Raw genomic sequence first — 27,013 nt, forward strand, 5'->3', positions numbered from 1 at the left:
TCCTTCTTTTGTATTCCTGGAAAATTAATGTAAAGTATGCGTGTATATATTTTAACCTCAACAATCAAATCAAATCAAATCAAAACATAAACTTTTTTGAATTGAATATCTCTATTGAGACAGGGCTATAAATAAAAATTTACAATGTTGTGGTAAAGTAGGGAAGACGTTTTTTAGAAAGATCAAATGAATTAACTTGATCATCAAACAAAGAAAAAGATCAAATAAATAAAAGCACCAGTTGCCATTCAGTTGGTGAAAGGCTTTTATAAGAACATGCCAAAAGTAATGTAGCCAATGATTCCTTTTTTACCTTATTCACTGTTCTTAAAAAAATAATAAACGTACAAAAATGAGTTTGTGCTTTGATAAATTTTTCGCGCCAAAACTTTTCTATGACGTCAAGGCTTTTTCTTTCATTTTAAAAACGAGCGAGGCATGCGACGAACATTTTCTTTCTCTCGCTATCAATTTTTGTTTTTTCTACACAGAAGATATAAGTTATTTTAAATATGAAAACTTATTCGAGCATAATTAGAATAATTAACATAAATCGACATAAATCATGCTTGGATCGTGCATCGTGCATCGTGAATCGTTGGATCGCGCATTGTTTGCGTCTTCATTGAAAATATTTTTAATATTTTTTATTACCCCAGAGAGGGCAGAAATTAGATTTCTTTGGATCATAGCCATGGATACATCACTTTTTCGTTGAAAACTGTTGAGTAATTGCCATAACTCAATGTTTAGTTTAGGCACTGGTATGTTGCAGTTCTCAGGTAGAGGGTAGCTCTGCCTTTTTGATATTCTCCTTATCTTTCTTGGAATTGTAGCTGTCAAGAATTATTCTAGCAAAGTCATCTTTTATTTTTTCCCCTTTGTCTTCTTCTATTGAGACGATCCTTATGTCAGAGAAAATATCTTCATCTTGTATGCTTGTAGATGGAGTGGGATCACTGGTGGGGACCGCAGAAGAGGTGTCGTCCTTAGATTTAGTGCTAGTATTTCCCTCTATTTCATTTTGTGGGCTATTAGAAGGCTCTTCAAAATCCTCATTTTGAGAAGCATAAAGTTCTAACTCTTCATCAAAGTCAAGTTCATTAAATTCCATATCATCCTCATCTTCATAATAGTCCCTCTGAGAGGAGGTATCTATGCCCTGCTGAGGGGTTGGTCTTCTCGAGGAAGTTTGTGATGTCAAAGCATCTATTTGTTTCTGCATGTTGTTGACTATATTTCTTAGTTGCTCATTTGTATTTGAATTATGTTCTGGTGAGGAATCTGACATTTTGTTTAGGTTCTAAAAGAGAAGAAAGAAAATAAAAAACACTTATCTGATTCTTGTGTCTTCCACGTTTTCGCAGCTTCTCCGCCCTGTTGCTTGATCCGTCATGACATGAACTCCCCAGCTTGCCGTTCTATCTCGCTTTATACTCGTAATCTCGGAATAATTTATGCAATAAAAAACATATGATATATTCAGATATATCTTCAGATATATACGCTTTTTATAGGAAAAACCAGTAAGTCATACGATTCTGGCTGAGTTGCTCAGCCTTAAATGTCAATATTAATTAAAATGGAAACATGTACTTCTCAGTAATTTCTGAAATCTGAGGTTCAGATTCTTCTTAATTTGTTCTTAGGTTTTGGCCAAATTTTAGCCTGGTATTCTTATGAAATTGTTCTTATAAAAAACGTGTAAGACAAGGCACGAATGTCACTCTAAGTAGACTGTAAATCACTCCCTTGACACATTTTTTAGCATTTGAAAGAATTTTGACTCAGATGAGAGGTCACTCTTAACAAAAATTACTGTAGGGCTAAGATCCTTTCTTTTTAACGCAAATTCAACTCTATGTGTTCGTTTTGCTGCGGTTACATTTGGATTACATTTCATATTTTCCATATCAGCATTCGATAATGAAAATAGATCTGGATTACATAAATATTACATGCTACAAATTGTAAGGCCTGTCTGCCGTTTCTTGCCGTGTCAAATCTAATACAAGGGTCTCGACTTAGTTTTTTGATTTTTAGCGTTTTATTTGCTTTGATTCCATGTAATATGCACGAAAAAATCAAGTAAACAAAACAGAAAATGGTTTCTATAACCTATCGACCTATTTGTATCACACCATTTAGATTATTCTCATAAAAACTTTGCTTCCAACTGTAGTCTAGTCAACATTCATAGAAGACAACCTATACTTTGATAGATCTACCTGGTTATGAAAATAAAATTAACCTTTAATAACAAAAAAAACCCTTGAACGACGGGAAAAAAGAAGGAAAAAAGCATGAGCCCATCAACCTTGTCTAAGAAAATATTAAAGACAACAACCACCCAGAAACACCCGATTTATCAAAGTTTCCATTTGCAAAATTACCATATTTCAATAAAATAAACTTGCCTAAATCCCATCCCGAAAAGGAATGTGCAGGGGAAGGAGGATAAAAGCTCTTTCAACCACCCGGAAAGTAGTACTACCCCTGGACGAAAAGGTAACTTGACCCCCGGACATCGTAAATTTACCTCTGGACATGGGTTGATTTCCTGTTATCCTCCATCTCCCTGCTCAATCTTTTTTTCTGGAAAGGCCCAATAGACTCACTTATTCAATAATTGATTGTCCACCAATGGGTCTCTCTAAGATGTTCAGTACTCTTAGGTGCCAAATAAACGCCCCCCCCCCCGCTTGTTAATTTTTCTATTTTTTCCACCCCCGGACCTTATTAGGACCCCCCCCCCCGTTTATTAATTTTTGAAAAAATTCCCAGCTACAAAAAGGAAAATTCCTTGTTTTACTCTAAAAAGCCTAAATTTTGACCCTTTTTTGGGTTTTTAAAGGTCCATTTTCCAACCCCCCGGTAATTAGGTCCCCCCCGTTTATTTAATTTGAAAATTTTTTCCAACCCCCCCCCCCCATTTATTCGAACCCCCCGTTTATTTGGCACCTAAGAGTAGCTGTCAGTAGCAATGTTAACAATCTCCACCATTCAAATTCTCCGACTTGATCAGTAACATCAGCGATCCAATCATTTATTATTTTTCATCATTAGTTATTATTCATTGTCTATAACAAAAAAAGATTACGAGGTTATTTTCACGACGAGTGACAATGTGCTGCTACAATTATAGATTGAGTATATCCCGTATCCCACCTCGAGAAGACCGTGTAACTAATAAAATACATTTAATGTTAACTGTTATACCGTTCTGTTTGATAGGCTTCTGGGGGGAGAAGATATCAATAAATACTATCTAAAAGTATTGAATATTTTTCATGGCTAGCCACTTAAAATACACTCTTTTTTAAGCACACAGGGAAAGAAGTGTAATTAGTTTAGTGAACTTATGAATAATTTTTATTTAATTTCTTTCCACTTATTTTGATTTTTAGTACGTTGGGGATAGAAAAATTATGATACTTTCAATTTTTATTTCGATAATTATCAGAATAATAATTAAAAATTATTACCAGGAAAATACTTATAAGAAGATTGCTGACTAGCAAAATTAAATCGACAGGAAATTTTTGAAATTGTATTTAGAATGAAAACCCACCCTATATCTTCTATTTTTTTAGATAATTACCGTTTCAAGACCACTTTTAGCTGATTTCAGGCTCATTCTCGAAATTAAATCCACTCTCAGGAAAATGGCACAACGAAAACGTCGAAAAATGGCCTAAAATTCTATTTCTTCTTAATCACTTTCATTACTGTTCACAAAATCAACTAAAAATATAGTGTCGTTCTTGGTTAGACAAACTTTTTTGTCCAAAATGCTGCCTACTTTGATAGCTACATACTCATCTGACCTAGAACAAAGAACAATAATTAACAAATGATTTCAGAAGGACTACCTTATTGGAACTAATTTTCGCGGGTTTTAATTTTAGCGTTTTTCGCGGTTTTTCGTCAAAATCGCGAAAATTTGATCCCGCGAAAAATTTTGAGAGCTGAAAACCGCGAAAATTAATTCCCGCGAAATACAATTTTTTCCAATTTTATCGAAAAATTTGAAAAATCCCTAGGAAAATGAAAGAAATTTGTCCAAAAAAGGGCAAAACCGCGAAAATTAAAACCAGCGAAAATTCCAGAATGGAAAAAACCGCGAAAATTAAAACCCGCGAAATGCAATTTTCCGGATATTTTTTTTCGACCGCGAAAATTAGTTCCCGCGAAAATTAGTTCCAATAAGGTAATCTTCCTGGAGCAACAGATATATTTGAGCATTTTTTGAGCCTAAATATGTTATACCACCTCTAAGATGGACATTTACTTTTTTCCCTTATTTTATATTTTGACGTTATATTTTTATTAATAAAAGAGTAAAAAAAGAAAAAAAACGAATAAGGCAAAAAACGAATAGATATACCTTTTAAAAGACTTTATGTGAGATACATGGAAAGTCTCATCATTAAATTTTCCGTAAGGAACTTCATCTACCATCGTCAATAAATTCAAGACAGCCAAAATATGCTCACGTTCGTTTACCTAAAACATGAAATAATTATTATCTATAAATCTAAAACTTCAAATTTTTGGACCGAATAGTTCGAATAGATACATAAGGCAACGTCATGCTGAGTGAATTAATACATTTAATATACATCACCGATCAGTTTCATACATTCTTTATTTCTTAAAAAGGCCTCAAAGTTAAAATACAAATAAGTATATGTCCCAGTTTGGTTTAAAAATCTAGCATAACAAAATTTGACATTACACTGTGTCTGTAAAAACGCGGTCAAAATTTTGACTACATAAATAAATAATTTTGTAATTCATTTAATAATTCACAAAATAAACATAATTAAGTACAAATAAAACATTGAAATTTAATAATATATTCAGATTTAGAATCTCTGTGAATTACGAGTAAATTAGATTGAAATCATGTATAATCTGAAGCTGACCGTGTATTTACATGAAAATTTTATGTACACATACCTGTATAAAATAGTTAGTCAAACCAAACTTGTTGTCACCATGAAAATCGAAATGAATGGCAGCGTTGTCTCTTGATGGTGAGCGGGTATATTTTTCAGATTTAAGAGCAAAGCATTTTGTTTGTAGTCTTTGGAATTCATACAAAGTATCTCTAGAATACAATGCAAAAACCTCAATCAAAGTAACTTTTACTCACGAGAAATAAATCATAAATTTGTTAATCAGGAGTTCTAAAATCTCTAGCAAACAATTCAGCTCGTCTTCAAGGGCTCTGAGATCTCCTCTGAATTCGTTTTATCAATTTGATCGGAAAACTTTAAATCAAATTTTGAACACGATAAAACCTATGGCTAAAGGTTCTGGTATGTAATATATAGTATTAATGTTTAATTACCCTTGATTGACAAATTCCTTGAGTTGAGGAATGTTAGGGGTCTCTGTGAGAGTTGTGAAGGGTCCATGACATTGAAATTCATTTTCAGCATCTCTAAAGTGTTAAAAAAAATCAAATAAATGATTTTTTTTTTTTGCCAAAGCTTGAGTAAAAACCAAAATTGGAACAATTCTATGTAGTATTACTGTAGATACTGGTAATACTGTGGAAATAAATAATCTACCATGGTAATAAAATAGTGGGGTTGTGGTTGTTGGCACATTTTCATGCATTTCTCATGAAAGAAAACCGTTAACTTATAGTTTCTCCCCCTAATCCTAGGGGCTTGTATTTTCAAATATTTTTGTAAGGGGTCTTTTTGCTTTCAGCTTAAATATATACCTTTTTCCAACTAGTTTGTTATAAAAACTCCACTCTGGTGTCAAAGTGCTCATACTTGAAACTAACTCTGGGAGTCTCATGTCTACATTGACTGCTTTAACTACCTGAATTAAAGCAAAAAATATATGATTAAAACATATAAAATGTATAAAACTTTCATGACAGATGAGAAAAGAAAGAAAATACAGTATCACAGCTTTATACCTGTTTTTCAATCATCTGTGTTCCATGGAAATAATACTTGAAATCCCCATTCCAATTTTCGTAGTTGAACCCTGACATTGACGCCCAAAGAGGTCCATTAACACGTACTTGTCTTGGATAGTGAACTAGATTATGAAAGTTTGCTTTACATTCTGATTTACCTAGTAAGAAAAGTAATAGATAATGTAGAAAAATATATTCATTGTAAAATCAGTATCTTTTCAGTGTTTTTAGATCTATGCGTGGACTTAACCCTCTGCATTTACTAACCTTAAATGTATGTATGTAATGTAATATATTCAATGGCTACAGATTCGAAAGCATTTCAAAGAAAGCCTACCGTAAAGCTTTTCAGTATCTTTAACGAATCTCCTCAAGAATTTTTCTGCTAAGGATAGATCACTTTCAGTTACTTCCTCTTTTTGAAGAACGAAAACTCCATTAACCAGAAGAAGAAAATGACTAAAAACGAATTAAAACAAAAAAATGTCATGTTGTATGTAGTAATATAGCAAATAAAAGCACCTCTTAGTTTTAATAAAAGCTCAATAAAAATATAATTCAATTCAAAGGATATCAGCCTCTATCAAGTTGTCACTTATTTTGAGATAAGACTCGATGACTTTTCATTCTATCATTATATACTATTTGATGATGAAAAATTTTGTATAAATTCATGTTTAATTACCTAAAATAAGGTGCTGGTAAAATTCCTTGAAGGAGGATAGGCGCGTAATAGAAGAGCCAATTTCTGCATTCATTTGCTATATAAATGGAATAAAAATGAAGTTTTAATGCAGTGTCATGGGGTTTTTAGAAGTATAAAATAAAATAAATGAAATGAAATGAATAAAATAATATCAATACCCTTACACTTGCGATGCATAAATTATTTTTGTCCTTGTTTTCAAACACATTTGATTATTCTAACATTACATGTTCACAGGATAACTGTAATCATTATTATTTACGTTCAAAGTTTCAGTTGATATACCACCGCGCATTAAATAAATGTCTGTAATTGCCTTAATACATAAAAACGTTGGTTTTAAATACCTTTAAAATAGTTTCGATGGGCAAACAGGCTACGCGGACGGCGGGTGACCTCATCTGGTGGTTTTAAGGAGAGTAGGTTCTTGTCAATAACATGAATATCTTTACCAAGATACCATTCCTCCTTAGAAAAGGAACTATCCAACCACAACTTCGTCAAAGATCTATATGTGCAAAAGAAGTGTAAAAATTGTTAATACATCAAATTGTGACAGAATAAACAGGAACAAAAATTGTTTAGATATTTGCTGCCGCAGAGGCTATTTGTTTGCAAAAGTATAACAGCCTAGTAGTATAAAATTGAAATTGAATTAAAAAAGTTGTAATGTAACAATATAATGTAAAAGGGTAGTAGGTCATCCTGAGGTTATATAAGTGCTTCTGTAAAATAATTGGTTTAAACTGACGATTTTTCCACACTTACTTAGTAACACCCAAAAATATTCCGTGCATGTAATCATATGGAATATCCCATATGATATCAATGTAAGGAAGTTCACCCAGAATTGAATATCCACGTACTCCGAAAACCTGTCCAATAAAAAAGTTTTAAAACAAAATAAATCAAAATGAATCCAACTTTTCGGGCTAGCATCGTGAAAAGTGATAGTTGTACACAAGATTCACAATTTGAAGAAACAAGGCTTGAATTGTCAAAATCTTATTAGGAAACATTGAAGAAATATGTTCAGGCTTGATATTGGAAACATAATTTTCACATTTTGCTTTTCATAGCAATAAATAATTTCACTCTCTTCTTTTAAGCATAACGCTTATAAGCATCCTTATGTTGAATTTGCAAAAAAATAAGCAAATGCTAAGATTGTGATTTTAGTAATCCTATTTTAAACTGGTCAGCGGAAGGCCAACATTTTATGATGACGTTATTACCAATACAATGTTTAATTTACCAAAAACACTGAAAAATTATTTTCAATCTGCTATAATAAATGACTTAACATTTTCTTACTGTTTCATTGTTATCCAATGCAACTGCAGCTTGCGCAAATGTTTTTTCTTGGTTTCTTTCGTTTGCAGTTTCATCAAATGGAAAATAAACATTTGATCCTTCTGCTTCGCCCTCCATCTCACAGCAGCTGCAACCATGATACCCATTAAATTGGACCATTTCTTGAACCAAGCATTTTGCTGAAGATTAGAAAAAGTTTAAAAAGTCAGTTTAATCCTAAAATGGATGATTTAAGTCATTGAAAACTGATGAAAAGATTACTGAGGATTTCGCAAGTAAATAATCAATTTAAAGATCCAAAGACCTATAAAAATTAATCATGTTTGATTTGGTAAAAAGTCTTTCATCTCATATAAGAAAACGATACGAAAGCAAGCTATTCAAATCATGCAGGATAAAAAATTACTACCTGGTAAATCAAATAATCCACCAATAATGGTTAACTTTCCATCAAATTCTTCATCATCAATCTGAACTGAAAAGCCTGAACAAACGTAAGTTGTAAGTTTACGATCACAGTTGAGGCGATCCAAAGGCTCTCTTTTCGATAGCTATTTGCTATGCTAGGTAGTGGAAAGCGCCACTCCTTTCTCTGAATTTTGGGTGGTTTGGTTTATTACTATGTTAAAAAAATGGCGGCTGTAAATCAAAACAATCACAATTGAAAAATGTAGCAAAAGATGATGTTGAAGGAAACGAGAAACGGGATCAAAATTGGATGAGAAGCTGAGTGCTGTGGGTAAAAAATATAAATATCTAAATTCAATATTAAGAATTGCAAAGAATTGCAACAAAATACCTCCCACCCCTAACTTGGCCTAGGTGCCTTTCAGATTTCTGGGGGGCTGAAACCGTTAGTTGAACTCGCAAGGCAAACCCCCAATTGGGGTTGTTCCACCAAGGGAAACACTCTTATTGCTTGGCTACTGTTGCTAAGATAAAAGATTGTTTGCTCACTTAGTAAAAAAAAATTAATGGAATCATTTTATTTGAATTGTGCTTACATCATTTTGGTATTTTATTTCAAAACAAAATCTCATAATATCTCAAATCATTCTCTATAAATTAGCTTTAACTTTAAACTTAATTATTTTAAACAGAAACATGTTTGATCTCAAATTCAGATTCAATTTTGTTTTCAGAGAAAACAATCCGATTTTCACCTTGAAATGTTAGTTTTTTAATTTCGTCAACTAATGGCCGTAGGAACGTGCGCATGTATGGTTTAGTGAATCCAAACCAAAGACCTGCAAATATTCTGTACTTCTTTGATTTTCTGAAGAAAAATAGAAATGTTAAATCTCAAGTTCAAAATAAGTGTCGCCCCTAAAATCATTAAAATAAAAAGTGGCTCTTATTCAGGAAATACGATAAGGGTTCGACTAAATTTTAGGGGGAACTTTAAACCTGGGCTAAAGCAATGATAAAAAAAATATATTTTTCAAACCTTGAAAGAATGAGGCTCTTTGAAAAGTCAATTTAATCATAATTGATTTATTAAAACTCTAACCTCATTTTAGGTGGCAGCTCATTGATGCGGAGATATACTGGCCAAACAGAGAAAGAACTGCTATTGAAAAGACTAACACCATCCGTGTTCATTTGACATGTTAAACTCAGGCTCTTGTTAAAATATCCTGCTTTGATGAGATTCTGGTATGTTTCTCCATCATAAACGTCTCTGTAAATTGGTTGTGTTTTTATTTTTGGCTTATACAACGATTTTTTTACACCTGGTTCTAAATATAATTAATGAAACCTTATTTTTCTATTAAACAATCATTTGGTGTATTCATGAAAATTTATCCTCACAAAATGTAAAATTCATAAATACTCCAATTATTCAAATTTACGAAAGGTTTTCCCATTACATACATGTAAAGTCAGTACAAAGATCTTAATACAAATATAAAAGTCCTTACTTTTTAAAATCCTTTTCAGTTGGGATTGAACATTATTGTATACAAAATGGTCTTGTTTTTCACTTGGACAATGAATACATTTGTCACTTGGCTTATCCAACGATATATTACAATTACTGCAGTAATATACATTTGTTACTTCACTTTCTTGCAAACCAAGTACATTATACATTTGATCAATGGTCGTTGGGAATCCATTTGGTTTACATAAATGCAATGATGTCAAGGATAACAGATCTTTCAACGCAGCCTTTGTAAGATTGTGCCTCCTGGAAAATGCCATGTGAAGAAGCAGCGAATTTTCAAGTGACATATTTACTCCTCTGCATAATGGCTTTGGCTCGTCGTATGGATATGAATTTATCTCAGTCAAGAAGTCCTCTTCATTGATGTCACAATCATCAACATTAACATTCAATGTGTCAAACATTTTGCCTGAAAAACAGGAAAAATTTAACTATATTTTTCAAAGTACAGACTAATACCGTGAGAAAGGGTAACTTGCAACAGTGGAGGCTAAAATGCACAGCCCTTTCTAAATCAAGACCTCATTGTTGAAAGTTTGAGAAATTTCTACCAGTGCAAAGAGTTTTAGAGGCAATTAAATACACAGTCTGCTTATACTTACTATGTTTTCTTATTTATAACGTTTTTTGCCTAGATTATACAGGAACTCGCGCCAAATGTTCGTAACTGGAGATTGCATGTCCAGCAGCCATCGAGAAACATTTGAACTCCCGCCATCTGAAAATTTATGATTTATTATTATCCAACCATGCTGTTTTTTTACTTGCGATTTTATTGAAAAAATACTTGTGCGGCAAAATATGAGATTCTAAAATGGTAGAGCAGAGCAGTGAGCGGAACATTTTTTTTTGAAATTTTACTGATTTAGTTGGTCAATTAATTGGAGTATGTGCATATTTCCCTCCAGTGTTGCAAGTTACCCTTTCTCACGGTAAACATTTTTAAAATCAGGTTTGTTTTGATTTTTAACTTTGTATTTTAATGACCATTAACCAGATCTTTGATTTGCATTTTAGCCTCCACTGTTGCAAGTTACCCTTTCTCACAGTACATTATCGTTATGAGGACCCTCAGGTGCCCTCTGGAAACGTCTGGAGCAAAAAGTGCTGTTTTTTCGCACTTACAGACAGATGACCCTGCCGGCGCACCAGACTCAACAGCACGTCTGACATAGTGGATGTCCGGTGTCAGATAAGAATACTTTTTACCACTGGACAACCCCAACACCGGACTTATGGAAGTCCGAAGTCCGATGTGTCTGGTGCGCATAAATTTTTTTCTGACGCATGTCCGGTGCCTAGAGCTCCCGGCATTTGACACTGGACACTGGACTCACTACCACCACGATGTAAAGAAAGGATACTTTTTGGCACCGGACAGAAACACCAGACTGTCCGGTGCGCCCCGACAGAGTCGTCCAGACAGTAAAGACCTACTAAACCAGACCCGATCAATCGTGGACTTGTCGTACCAATCGAACCATCGAACTATTCGAACTTCATCGAACGATTAAAGTTTGATTAAAAAAATTAACGGACAAGTAGAATGGAAACTAGTATATCAAGATTACGGGATTTCGAGTGCGAGCCAATTTTACTTTCATTTTCAGTGGTTTCATTTTCGATTTCAAGCCAACCTCTTAGCAACAGGGTGCTCGCGCCCATAAATTACAAGTAAAATTGCTCGAAAAGTGAGGTTGTGAATGGCATACGACGCAAAATTTCCTTCGTTTTGATCCGATCAGTGGTTGCTTGCCTGAGAGGTGAACGATCGAGTCGTTCGTTTACCCCAGAACAAGCGGCACTGAAGGACTCCAAACTGACGGAAATTTTGACGTCCTTGCATGTTTGAGTGTTGTGGGTTAGACGATTACATAGGCTACTTTTTCGAGGGTTTCTTTTCAGTTTTTCATCATTTTGGTCTTTTCAGGTGTTTCATTGTTCTCTTTTTTTACAATTTATACAAAAGTATGTTTGTTAATATATTTGACTCATGTTGTATATCATTTTGATTAAAAAAGTGTTATTATTTCAAAAAAAAAAAAAAATAAATTACAAGTGTTTGTGCAACAATTGTTGTTATTGGTAATCTAATGTATGTGGCAATACATTATAACCAGACAATCTCAATCGAACGGAATCGACGATCGAACCAGTCAAACCAAATCGAACGCAATCGACCGATTAAAATTCGATTGTCGAACACAATTGAATCGATTGAGATCGTAGACGTCTGGTTATAACATACTGCCAATGATGTGACATGACATTACATTTAATATACTGCCAAGCGCCTCCTGCGTGACTGTCAGCAGAGCAAGACTGCATGCATAGACCTTTTCGCCTTTGCGTCCGCCATATTGAATTGTATGCAAAAATACAGGAACGAAAATGCCGTGGCTGGATTTAGTTGGAATGTATGCAAAACATATGCAAGTTTACACAAAGATTAAAAAGACAACAAAGCATCTTATAAATAAATATTATAATCATTAGAACAATAACAGATGGAATTTCTTAATCCAAAAGGAAATATTTACAGAACAACAAAAGCCTTTTAGGAATTTGTTCTTAAAAGACATTGCATATTCTGTTTTCATGCCATTAAGAAATTCCACGAAGACGGAGTATACACATCAAACTTTCAAAACATGCAAACTGAAAGCAGTAGTTATGACGTCACACTTTATCAATGTTTTGATTTGATCATTTGGCGGCTCTATTCCACTGACCTTTATATACCCTGGACAAAGCTTCTCAATCCCAGCCAAGCAAAATCTTTGATCGGAGTTTTTTGAAAATTGGTACCCTAATGTCGGCACTACTCGATAGCGGTGTAAATGCATCGAGAGCGCTAGGTCTACTTTTCCTCAAATTCTTTTGATGATGTAGCGGCGTTAGACGTTAATTTTTAACATTGCAATGGCTTCTCCTTGGGTACCAATTCTAAAAAAACTCCAATCAAAGATGGCAGATATTGTTTGGTCCAGGGTTATATAAAGGTCAGTGCTCTATTCCCAGGAGAATAATTTGCCGTCAGCCGAATAAGGATTGTTTTTTACCTTCGCGGGTGATTTTTCAGTTTGAGATTCTGTCTAATAATATGGTCTTTTGAAGTGCTTGTTCTAAGAGATGAGTGAGTATAATTGTTTTTAGTTTTCAAGAGAAGCAAATTTAATCTTTCTTCTACAAGATTACACTTTAATATAATGCCAATTATGCATGTAAGTTTTTATTTAATACTTTCTTTTTGCATATGTTTTGCATACTTTCTAAGGGAATTTCACCATGGCAATTCGGCAACCATAATTTTTGCATACAATTTAATATGGCGGACGCAAAGGCGAAAAGGTCTATGCTTGCTATACTTATACTGTACTGTAGATAATTGTATTTTCTTTTGGTATGCATACACACACTTACTCATTTCATGTTCATGAAGTTCTTCTATGTTTGCAGTCAAGTTATCCCAAGATGGTTCCTTTATCAAAAGAAAATTGTCATTTTGGTTATGATAATTGTTGTGTGATTAAAATCATTATTGTTAATATTGTTGCCATCATTATCATCTTGATAATCATCATCAACTACATCATCATCATTGTTAGCAGTTTCTTCTTTTCGAACAACTTCCCCCTCCTCCTGGTGCTGCATATGCATATCCTGCATATCAAAATCAACATCATTAGAAGGTAAAACAGCCTGAAACAAAGGTTGATTTATCGATTCTAAATAGCTATCGAAGATGCTTTCACGGTCAAATTGGTTACAATCCAGCTCCATCATTCAGCATCGGAATTCCTTCAGCATCTGACCATTTGCAGCTTTGTCTACCATTTCGAGAATATCACTTCGCAAATTTTCGTCAACCGGAAGTTTGTCTTCTTACGGCGGGAAACTTTAGTTGTTGGTTTCCAGTCCCCGCGTTACAAAATCGCAGTCGTCAAAACTGGCAAAAGCAGAAAGGAAGGAAAGTGTTACGTTACCTGGTTACTGTATACTTTTTGATCTTTTATATTTAAAATATTCACTTTTTAATTAAATAACTGGTATTATGAACAACGACAGTAGTAGCAGCAGTAAACGAATTCGCGTCAAACGTCGCATTGAGCTTGTTGAAGGTTAGTATTTCCAAAGAAATAGAAGTAGAGAGAAGGAAAAACAACGATCTTTTATCCTATTCATTTTGAGCCGTAGAGGGCTTGTTATAACAGCAGGTACCATAATTCAAAACGATTTGATTGACACGCGCTTGTCTTAAAAGTAATTGTTTAAAACAACAGCCGGATCTCTTTCTTCTTTTTGAAACTTTTTATTTGTGAGTTGTTTCGATATATATCTTTTAAAGAATAATTTTCATAATTAGCATATTTAAAGTTGATTTTAATATTATGTTAACGATCTTGAACATCTCTTTCGAATAATTAAGAAAAAAGAGAAGCCGATAGACGACAAATGTGCAAATTCTTAATACGTTTTTACAAAATGTTTACAACCGAAAAATAAGTCTGAACTGGATATACGTTTTGGTCCTCGTTGAAGCACGCGATTCCATACACAGATAAAATTTCCTGAAATGTAAAAGCAAAATGGTCAAAATGGTAAAATGTCATGCATTATATCAAGGCCTGAAACTCATCTTGATAATAAAAAAAATATGGTAATGCATGATTTAATTATCACAGATCTTTTTTCAATATTTGGCTAGTCGAGTAAATGTTTCGAAACAGTGGTAGTAAAAGAATATGCCTGGTTTCGAGGATTGAATGTGGCAATCTATACCTGCAGTCCAAAAAGGAAGTTGAGGGGATGTACCAGGATAGTCTGTCTGATAGTGTTTAAATTTATTTTCTGCTTAAAGTAATGAAAATAACTTACATCTTTAAAATTTTCACATGCTTTGAATTTAGTATATGCTGCATCTCTTTTGATTTTGATTTTACACAGCCTGCAATATATTTCCAACTCTTTCAAATGACCCATGGTTTTAGAACAACCCACGACAAAGAATTTTTAAGCACTTATTTTTATTTCTAACTAACAACATTTTCTAAAAAAGGAAAGAAAATTGTTTCATATTCCAACAAAAAAAAAAACACATTTAACAAAAATGTTCTCTGCCTGTCTATGTTTACAGAAGTGCAAGCTTCGCTTCTATGATTTGAAAAACAAAATGGCGGCGAACGAAAAAAATTATAACATTGCTGAAATATTTTCAAAAAGTTTTGCTATTTAGCCTTAGGGGTGGTGGCTGATATAAACTGCAAAGGAAAGATCGATTATTGCTTGACTTATATCCAAACACCCATTTTCCAATTCTAAATAGTAAACGAAATATTTCAAATCCAAAACTACACATACAAAACAAGTCTTTTTTCACTGTCGACTTTGAAAAATGTGATATTTTCAAAATAAAAAAAGCTTTTGAATCCATTTTTTTTCTATGGTGTAAAAGAGGCCTTCTAGAATCTTTTCTAGTCGATTTCTTTCTAGTATCTAGCATAATTAAGCTGTAAAGCATTGTGTAGATTACAAGAAATCGTCGGTTTCTTTACTTCAAATTGTCGGTAATTGTCGTTCTACCGACAATCGCACAGAAAGAGGAGAAAATCATAACAAGCTCTAAACGGCTATTGTTTAAAATAACAATCGCAAGTGAATAGAGAAAATGTGGTCAGCGGTTTGTTGTTTTTCCTTCTCTCTACTTCTATTTCTTTGGTATTTCTGCACAACGAACAAACTGTGATTATATAAATATGATTTTTTTTAAATTGTGAAAAAAATTCTGTCCATTAAGTTTGATCAATATGGGTTACGAGTTCGATAAGCTGACCAGCCCATAAGCAAAAAGCTGTACCCATTCAATCTGAAAATTGCTGTAATATTTGATTGAGTTTCAATGATTCGGTCAATTGTGTTTAATGTGGTTCGATTGCGGATTGGTTCGATCGTCGATTCTGCTCGATTGAGATCGTCTTGACTTAACTGAAGATTTAAGGACTTTCGTTTTTCATCAATTTTAATTTTTTGGGGTAAAAGCTTTTTGCTTTTATGGCTACCATCAATAATATATGTTATGTTTGCGTTTTGCTGACTCACAACATAATTTCCCAGTCGGCTGAGTCGCAATGCAATAATGTCGGGAATTTTTTTTTGACAGCTAGCCCTTTTTACATAGTCTGTGGATGACAGAATTAGGCGGCCATCGAAAAATTGCTCTGTTCGGGCGTCGCAGCAGGTGTTAAAAATGTATACGGGGCGGACGGAAAAATTCCTGGTTTTTTTTATTGCGGCTGTATGTCGGGCGGGCAGGTTGTGAGACCCAAACAATACATTTTTTTATGGTCACCAGAGGGATCGAGAAAAAAGCTATACCATAAAAGAAAAAACTCAATTGTAATAATCTTGAATCTTAACTTTTAAATTTTAGAAACTGGTGTGAAGTTAAAGCTCCGATTTCAAGATGGCTATACCTCATCACTCAAAGATGCTGGTTGTTTTGTGATCAAACATATTTCTGATCTTTCAAAATTGCCTACCAACCATCTTGGCAATGCACTTGGTTCACATCCTGATGTAAGTTTTAATTTAAAACTACATACTTTGGTCAGATATTTCAGGTCTGGCAATGAATTCCACCCCCCCCTCCCAAATAACGGTTATGAAAGAAAATTCTACGTTTACAAACATTCTCTCTCAAACTATTGCAAGAACTGTCGAAACAAAACATTGTGACGTTGTTGTTGCGTCACAGGGAAAGGTTTGTTTTTATTTTAGTTTGTATCTTTGAAAGATTACGTCGGCTTTAGGCAGGGCTGTCATATTTAGGACCACTCACGGTATATATTTTCAAACATTGTTAACTCGCAATGAGTTACCTTCTTCCTTATGATCGTTTTTAAGATTTTTACCTTGGATCTCTTTCCATCATTTTTCTTTCTTAATTTCATCCCTGATTGCCTGCCTGAATGTTCATTGTTGAGCCTTTGCATCTCTGTTTGTCTGTTTTGTCTTTTATGTCTCATATTTTGAATAGTTTGAAAGTTTTTATACTTCTATACTATAATGATAACACACCACTTGATTACATTGTTGCATTTTTGAACTAAAACAGCAGAAGAATAGATGGAATGGAATAAATGAAACTATTAGCTCTAGTAAACAAGGTTAAGAGTGGTAATTTGATTGTTTTTTCATTTTCGTGATTATAGACAATAGATGATGTACCACTTTTGGATTTGGGGGCATTGGTGGAGGGTAATGTTGTGCTGGCATTATTTGAAAATTTTTACTATCCAGCTGAAATCATTGAAGTGAAGAGGCCCAAACGCAGACACAAAAAGCGAAAAGGTATGTTATTTTTAGATTTAATGTTGTTTACGATTTTACTATGTTAAGTGGGTAAACTTTTGCTCTGTGTTCTGGTTTGTTCCTTTATTTTTATGTAAAAATTTGTTGAAAAAAAGATTTGTTTTTAGTATTTTACAAAAAAATGAAGAATATTAAGGAATATTTTTGGTTTTGTAGAAGAAGTTAAAGAAACAATGGAAGGTAATTCCAAGGACGTTTCCATTGAAAAGGAAAGACAAGGTAGATTAGCATTTGCTCTGTGTTTTGATTTGTTTGTTTATTTTTTATTATATTGTTGAAATAAAAAAGATTGTTGCTTCGCATATTATACCATGTATACTCCTGGGTCCCTACCAGTAAGGGAATGAAAAGAAAAGGGAGGCATAATAATGTGCATTGAAATAAGGGCTAAATTGCATACTTTTGAAGAGTAGAAAAATTTCCAAATGTCTCTTAATAAGGTTACTTATTGGACCATTAAAAAAGTATGTACGCTCAAGAGGGGGAGGGGGTACTCTCAAAAGTGTACAAAAGCGTACAAAGGGGACGGGTCCTTGATGAGAAGTACGAATGCTTATAATTTTTCCTGAACTATTTTTTTTTTCGCTATCTTTTTGCATTAAGAATTGCTTTTGCGAGTGTTTTGGTATATTTGTTCATCGTATTATAGATTCTTTTCATTTCTTCAGAATTTGTTACAAGGGGGGGGCAGGGGGAGTTAAAAATTTGCCATTTTTAAGCGTAAAGTCATACTTTTTGAATGATCCCTTTTTATGTGAGCAAAGATAGGGAGCTTTTAACAAGGAAAAATTTTGTGAAATTTAATAAGTGTACAGTAATAAACATAATTAGGAGCCCAAAAAGATAAGCAAAATCTCAAAATAAAGGAATATTTTTTGGATTTTAGAAAAAGTGAAAGATCCAATGGAAGGAGCATCGAAGGACGTTTCCATTGAAAATGAAAAACGAGGTAAATTAGCATGTGCTATTGTCTTGTCATTAGATGTGTTTAGCATGCTTTAAGTATTAGATGGACAGCTCTTCCAGTATCAGAATTCTTCTAAGATTATGAAATTGGTCAATTTTTTTTCAAATTTTTATTTGTCTAATAAGTTTTATTTATTGACTAGCCAAAGAAAGGAAGGTAGAAAATAAGAAGAAGAGGGAGTTGAAGGCAATGAAACAGAAGGCCCAAGTCGAGAAGAAAATTGAAGAGTTTGCAAAGTATGAAAGTAACATTTTAGTTATTACTTTACTGTCATTTAAAAAATAAGAAAATGGTATAAGTTCTCATGTTACTTTAAATGTTTGTAAAAACATCACTTCCTTGATTAAAATATAATTTAGATTTAAGGGAAGAAATTTTTACAGGAAGGGACCATTTAAAAGTACATGTGCTTGAGAGGGGGAGGGGGTTTTGGGTGTCATAAGAAAGTTTTATTTTCAGTTCAATTGCTTGGTGCAAACAAAACATTTTATTTTTATTTCAACAGGTTCAAAGCAGGCAATGAACAAAGTAACAAGCTGGATCCCGAAATAAGTGAGCATATTTTAATATGAGTTTTTTTTACTTCTAAAGCTGTGGTTAGACCTATATTTTTTTTTGACAAATCAGGACAAATTAGCAATCTACTAACAGTTTTTCTTTTGTTTGTAAAAGATTCATCGATTCAAACATGTGATTATATTTGTAGTGATTATAATACTTGTAAAGCGATATTTCTTTTCAAATTTACAAAAGTTTTTTCCCGCTAAGGTTTCTCCCCTTGAAATAATTGATTTAGGATAATATTTTTAACAGAATTTTTTTTAATTACAACATGATGAGTAAGGTCTATTCGACAACAGTTTTATAACAAATAACAAATGACGTTTTTTCTTGCAGATCAAAAGGCTGTTGATTTTGTGTTAAATTCGATGACTAATCAAACAGGCGAGTATATTTGAAAAAATTGTTTCATATGGGGTCTAAATAATGGATTTGGGATAGTAATTTTAACAGGATATTTTCTATTTAAGTACACCATGAGTAAGGTAAATTCAAAAACAGTTTTTTAATTTCTAACAAATAAGCATTTTTTCTTACAGATCAAAATGGTGTTAATTTTGTGGAAGATCCAATTACTAATCAAACGAGTGAGTATATTTGGAAAAATTTTCAGATGGGGTCTAATTTATGGATTTGGGATAGTAATTTTAACAGGATATTTATTTTTTAACCAGTTTTAATTACAACATGAATCACAATCTTTTTGACTTCTAATGAATGAACATTTTTCTTGTAGATCACAAAAATGCTGTTCATAACAATGTTAATGCTGGAACTGAAACGCCCTCACCCGTTTATCCAAAGATAAATCAAACAAGTTAGTATATTTGACAAAACTTTTTTGAAATGGGGTCTAAATATTGCATTTAGGATAATACTTTCAACAGTATATATTTTTTCAATTACAAAATGAATTTCAATAATAATAATCTTTTTGACTTCTAATGAATGAACAATTTTTCTTGCAGATCATAAAAATGCTGCTCGTAACAATGTTAATGCTGGAACTGGAACGGCCTCACCCATTTATTCAAAGATCAATCAAACAAGTTAGTATATTTGACAACAATTATTTGAAATTGGGTCTAAATATGCATTTAGGATAATACTTTCAACAGAATATTTCTTTTTTAAACAACATGAATTTCAATAATAATAATCTTTTTGACTTCTAATGAATGAACAATTTTTCTTGCAGATCATAAAAATGCTGTTCATAACAATGTTAATGTTGAAACTGGAACGCCCCCGTCCGTTTACCCAAAGATCAATCAAACAAGTTAGTATATTTGACAAAAATTATTTGAAATAGGGTCTAAATATTGCATTTAGGATAATGATACTTTTAACATAATACTTCTTTTTTATACAACATGAATTTCAATAATGATAATCTTTTTGACTTCTAATGAATGAACAATTTTTCTTGTAGATCACCAAAATGCTGTTCATTACCATGTTAATGCTGGAACTGGAACGGCCTCACCCATTTATTCAAAGATCAATCAAACAAGTTAGTATATTTGACAAAAATTATTTGAAATGGGGTCTAAATATTGCATTTAGGATAATACTTTCAACAGTATATATTTTTTTAATTACAACATGAATTTCAATAATCACAATCTTTTTGACTTCTAATGAATGAACAATTTTTCTTGCAGATCATAAAAATGCTGCTCGTAACAATGTTAATGCTGGAACTGGAACGGCCTCGCCCGTTTATTCAAAGATCAATCAAACAAGTTAGTATATTTGACAACAATTATTTGAAATTGGGTCTAAATATTGCATTTAGGATAATACTTTCAACAGAATATTTCTTTTTTAAACAACATGAATTTCAATAATAATAATCTTTTTGACTTCTAATGAATGAACAATTTTTCTTGCAGATCATAAAAATGCTCCTCATAACAATGTTAATGCTGGAACTGGAACACCCTCACCCGTTTACCCAAAGATCAATCAAACAAGTTAGTATATTTGACAAAAATTATTTGAAATGGGATCTAAATATTGCATTTAGGATAATAGTACTTTTAACATAATATTTCTTTTTTATACAACATGAATTTCAATAATAATAATAATCTTTTTGACTTCTAATGAATGAACAATTTTTCTTGTAGATCACCAAAATGCTGTTCGTAACAATGTTAATGCTGGAACTGGAACGCCCCCACCCGTTTACCCAAAGACAATCAAACAAGTTAGTATATTTGACAAAAATTATTTGAAATGGGGTCTAAATATTGTATTTAGGATAATAATACTTTTAACAGAATATTTCTCTTTTATACAACCAATAATGATAATAATCTTTTTGACTTCTAAATGATCAATTTTTCTTGTAGATCACAAAAATGCTGTTCATAACAATGTTAATGCTAGAACTGGAACGCCCTCACCCGTTTATCCAAAGAACATTCAAACAAGTTAGTATGTTTGACAAAAATTATTTTGAATTGGGTCTTAATATTGCATTTAGGATAGTTATGCTTTTATTGATAGGATTCTTTTCAAACTATACATCATTGAGTCAAACAGCTTCTTGGACTTGTGAACGAAATGAAGACTTTCATCTTTTCTAAAGCATAACGCTAATTGAAAATTATGAGCATAATTGAGCTGAAATTTGAAAAAAAATTCAAGCATTTAAACTTGGCACACCTTTACATTTTTATTGCAGACTCTCCTTTAACATATCATCAGATGACCAAATCTCAACAAAACTGTGAGTAATATTTGTGAAATTAGTATAACGGGATCGCATTTTTAAATTATTGAATTCATTTTCATGTTTGGGTTATTCTATTTTGTTAATACCTTGGAGTTCTCCAGGAGTGCGGAATTTTACACAAGGAGATGAAGGAGAAGATTAGGGATGGGTACATAAGTAGAGTTAAAGCTGTAGCAAAATCCTTTTTATATGCAAAGAACCTTTTCACTGCGATAAATGTTTGGGCTGTCAGTGTTGTACGCTATGCAGCCGGTATAGTTGATTGGACGGATAAGGAGATGAAAGACCTTGACGTGAAGACGAGAAAGATTTTGACAAGAATGGGATCTTTCATAAAAAAGGAAATGTGAATAAGTCGTATCTCCCAAGAGGTGGCGGTGGAAGGGGTCTTATCAGTGTTGAGTCGTGTGTGAAATCTGAGAGATTGAACCTACGGAACTATCTTTTTAACTCAACTGAACCTTTGCTGTGGGCAGCAAATGGTATTCTCTACCCCAAAGATGTCGAGTTGAAGAATAAGGTCGTGGGAGAGAAGGATGTGTATTGGGATGGAATAGAACAAACGCGGTTGGAAACAGGTGATGAATTAAGGGAGCAAGAAAAGGATGACAAAGTTTCGGACTTACTCAGTAAACCAATGCATGGAGAATGGTTTCGAAACCTGCTCGAGAATTTTGATAACGTCAGTAATATATATTTTACAGATCTTCATCACACTCCGAATAGGCAACATAACACAACGCAGCAGCACACTCCAAATAGGCGGCAAATTCAAAATGGTTATTTCACAAGTGAGACTATTTTTAATTTTCACAATCTCACAGGTCTATCAATTTTTTCATATAAAATCATCATGGAGAGTCATTGAATCTGTTTTTTTTCTTACTTGTATCACTTGTCTAAAATAATCTAGCAAATTGAAATTTGCACATTTGAGTTTTTGGTGACAATATGATCTATATTAATAGCCGTATTCTGAAATTAATAACACCTTAGGTAACTAGTGACTGTTAGTAACACTAGGTGTGATCCCACATATTTTAGCCTAAAATGTTGCCTGTTTGGAAAAATAAAGACTCAAAATCTTTATTTGTAGGAAACTTTTTCCATTACGTATATTTTTGGATCTTCTTTTGTAAATACTGACAAAAAGAAGATCTTTTTGGCGTCAATTATTTTGTTCGAAATGTATCCATGATTCTGAAAATGGCAAAAGAAGTCCTTTTATTTAATATCTATTGAGAGCTTTCAAATGGGGTTTGGGTGTTTTAGGGAAAAAGATATTTGAAATCTCGAAATTTTATGAGCACCTTGGGTTTTGCCTGGTAATAAGGGCAAACTTTTTATAAAAATTTTCTCAAAGACCCTAAAGTGAGGCTTTGGATATGTTACTCTACATCACATTTGGTTTGCATTGACACCAGAAAACGAAATGCAAAATGGCAAACATTTGTGATATCCCAAAACACAATCTCAAGAAAATTAATCTAGTAGATAAAGTAGTCAATTTGAATTGTATAATCTTTCCTGTAGACTTGATGAATTCTGATGTTGAAATTGATTTGGAAATGGACGATTTAAATTCCAATGGAAACAAAGGTTTGTTTAAATGAAACATTCTGTGCAACATTAATTTAGGGACCATTCAAAAAGTACGTACACTCGAGAGGGGGGAGGAGGGTATTCCCAAAAGCGTACGAGGGGGAGGGGGCCTTGAGGAGAAGTACATACGCTATTGATTGTTCCTAAAAATAAAAACTGCTTTTGCGCTTTTGTGAAAGCTTTTTTCATTTCCCCTTTGGTATTTTCTATCATTATAGATTCTTTTAATTTATTGAGATTTTGTACGAATTGTACGAAAATATAATTGAGTACCTAAAGTTGCAAGAGTTACAAGAGTTTGGTTTGGGGTTGTACTAAAAAGCGCACATACGCTGAAGGGGGTACGCATAAAAGCGTACGAAAGCATACGAGGGAGAAAGGGAGTCAAATGCCTTTTTCGAGCGTACATACTTTTTGAATGGCCTGTTATGTTCTGTGTAAAATACTTATTTATATTTTTTAATTATTTTAGTTAGAACAATTTTAATGAAACCTTTTTTTGTGAAGGAGAAGTTTGAGACATTTTGTATTGACTTCTTCATTATTTTGTTGATTTTAGATTATGTTCTTCCAACATTGCCTGCAGGTAATTTTAACTTTGTATGCCCTATTTAATGTTCACCATGGACCCCTAAGATAACAAATGAAGCTGTCTTAATTTTTGGAGCATACCAATCAGATAACTATTTTAGGAGAAAAAACTTTACCTACTTTCTCCTTTACTCTCTGTACATATTTCTGAAGTTGAAGGTATTTTTTTTATAGGCTCTCCTTCCCAAAAAAATCTTGGCTTGAGAGCAAAAGAATCACTGCGCCCACAATGTATGGAGTGCATTGCAAAAGATGAGATCAACCAGAAGTTGAGGAATGAAATTAAGATGTGTAAGATTTCCATTTTCATTCCCCTCTGTCAGATCACTGCAATGAGTTGAATTTTTCTTTCTTACAATCAATTCGATCTCTACTAAATGGTTAACTGGGAAGAACTTAATTGTTTTCTATAATAATCATATTAAAGTTATTTTCCAGACTAGATGTATCCTTATGTTCAGCATTTATACCATGTTTGCACGTGAGGGTTCCATTTCGCTTCGAAACATAATGAAGCCATTCTATTGGTTACATTCAAGTTTTACGTCACTTCTAACCAATAGAATGGCTTCAATTCGTTTCTGTGCGCAACGGAACCGTCACGTCCGAACATAGTCATTGTCTATAAGAATTTGTATTGAGGTAGTAATTGATTTAAAACTGATAAATGTATTTTTGCTTTGAATTTTAGTAAGGAGAAATTTAAGTGGAAATTTCCAGTCTCATAAAAAGGTAACTATATTCAGCAGACTTGTTTAGAATTAGATGTTTTCGTGGTTAATAAGTCATTGGCAAGAATGCTCATCCAATCCTATTTTTTTCTGATTTACAACTACACTCAAAAAGTTAAAAATTTAATTATCCTTTTAGCAAATGAAGAATAAGCCACAACAAGTTCCATACTATTCGATCCCTGGCGAACACAAGGTAAAATAAGTAGGAAAAGTAGGACGGGTATGGATACAATGAGAAAAAATGTTTTGAAATGCTTGACATTTGAAAAACACTTGAAAGCTTTTGAGTTAAAGGGTTTGCAACTAAGGTTCTACTCAAACTGAATTAATTTTTGCGAGATAAAATTGAAAGAATTTAAATTGTAGCTTAGCCATTTTATTCTTTATAGAAGGAACTTGCACATGGCTTTGGCGTATATGTACACAAAGAAACCCTTGTCAAGGCCCACTTGAAAAAATCAGTAGGGTCAACAATCCCATTTTTAATGAGAAGGTGAGGCACATATGCATCTTACTTGTACTTATATCATGAAAATTTTCCGCATTAATTTATTCTCGTAATAATTTATTCCCTGAAGATATGATTAAAAGATGAAAAGTAAACAATAGGGAAATCTTGCTTTGCAATAACTTACCTTTGATATTTCAGATTGTTTTCTCACGACCAACTAGTTCGATTGAGTCACTCGGGCACCAATGACACCTTCGCAGTGCCTGAAAATGTTAAAGAGGCCATATATGGTATGATGTTATTGTTATGAAAATGTAGCAATCAGTCTTTCTGAAACTATTAGTCGTGCAATATTTCTGGTACAATTAACACAGGAAAAAATCAAAGAAATTCACCTCGAATTTTTAATAAATTAAGCTGCAATCATTTAACAATTCACGGCGAAATTTCAACTTTTCACTGTGAATTGTTGAAAGATTGCAGCTTTTCACAGTGAATGGGCTCTTCCAGAAAAAAATCTGTTCATGGGGGTGGAGGATGAATTGTCCAGGGGTATTGAAAAAATACTGAAAAATTGCAATGTCCAGGGGGTAAATTCTAATGTCCAGGGGTAATTTTTTGTGTCCACGGGGTTGATTTGATGTTTGTGCAGGGGTATAACCCGTGTCCAGGGGGTTAAAAATCAAAATTCCCAGGGGTAATTCATTAAAAAAATAATATATCCTCCACCCCCCGCATGAACGGATTTTTTTCTGGAAGAGCCCAATTCATTAAAAAGCCTCGGTAATTTTTGGTAATTTTGTCCGTAAAAAGGAAATAAAAAAATGGTAAACAAAAAATCCTTATAAATCATTTTATATGGGATGTAATTAATGTGTGTTTATAAAAGTGAAAGCCATTCACAAAGTCGTTAAATTTGATGTTATGATGTTTCTCTTTTATGTTCTTTATTATTAATCAAGTTGTTGAAACACATTAACTACATCCCATAAGAAATAATTTATGAGGATTGTTTTGTTTACCATTTTACATTTCCTTTTTTTACGGACTCGCTGTATGGTGATAATTGAAATCTGTTACTAATAAATAGGTACTACCTCCAAGAGCGTTCTTCCAATTCTATTAATCAGCCCATTTTAGAAAGATATTATTAAGTTGGTCAATATGAGGGGAAACATGTTTTTAAAAAGAAAAAAGAAGAAAAAGAAAGACGCAAGTGCACATTTTTATGAACATTACAGATTCTTTTCCAATATTTAATTTTTTATAGCTTTTTGTTATGCCAACAAAAATAAGGTGATAGTCTCGAGGAACAAAGAAGAAAAGACACTAACAGACAGTGTGATGAACAGGTACATTTCAGGAGCTGTTCAAAATGCTCGTGGGTACATGATGAAGAACAAGCCCTGGATTGAACCATCGGAGGAAGAATTGTATGCCAAACGCTCTAACCAAAATTGAATACTTTAATAGGATTAATTTTGAGGGGAATTAAATTTTTGCGAATTTCACAGATTCTGGCCTCATCCGCAAAAATCCGCAAAATTTAATCATAGTGAAAATTTGAAACGAGCCAAAATTTAAAAAAATATTCTGATCTGCTACTAAGTTATTCTATGCTTTAGATTTTAACTTTCACTCCTCTGACAAGCTAGAAAATTGAGACTTTTCAATGATGAAATTGCTTTTTAATACAAAAATTACTGTATTCATTACTGTTCATTAATTCCAGGGAAACGCGAAAATCCCTGAGAAATATTTGAAAACTCGTCAAACGCGAAATTGCATCTCTGGGAAAATTAATCCCTTTAAAGTAATCTTTTAAAATAAGGTTAGACTGGAGTGGTTTATAATGCGTGTAATATAGTAGTATAGGCATTATAAGATGATACGATTACTGTTACAGGATTTAGTTTTTATTTATAGAATCCTCGACTAGCTATGCAGAACCTTGCGTAGGGAGAAAAGAATTTATCAACAAACTCTCAAAACGAGATCAACCCAAATGAAAAACTTTTAACACACAAATCCACACACATTTTGTTTCAAGAATCTTTTTTTGAGCGGGAAAAAATTATAAT

The 27,013-nt window shown here is 32.9% G+C and overlaps 2 long non-coding RNA genes across 2 annotated transcripts in view; both read right to left on the reverse strand.

The window, feature by feature from the left end:
• Positions 1–27,013, reverse strand: part of LOC136824902 (uncharacterized) — a 366,918-nt gene that overhangs the window by 103,152 nt on the left and 236,753 nt on the right. The window lies entirely within an intron of this gene.
• LOC136824872 (uncharacterized) lies at positions 14,371–14,999 on the reverse strand. Its single transcript, XR_010849181.1, has 2 exons — positions 14,791–14,999; positions 14,371–14,483 (listed from the first exon to the last, which is right to left on the reverse strand). It is a non-coding gene; the product is annotated as an uncharacterized lncRNA (long non-coding RNA).

The sequence above is a fragment of the Clytia hemisphaerica genome, unplaced genomic scaffold, assembly GCF_902728285.1.
Source record: "Clytia hemisphaerica strain Z4C2 unplaced genomic scaffold, Clytia hemisphaerica genome assembly, whole genome shotgun sequence".
Classification (NCBI taxonomy): Eukaryota; Metazoa; Cnidaria; class Hydrozoa; order Leptothecata; family Clytiidae; genus Clytia; species Clytia hemisphaerica.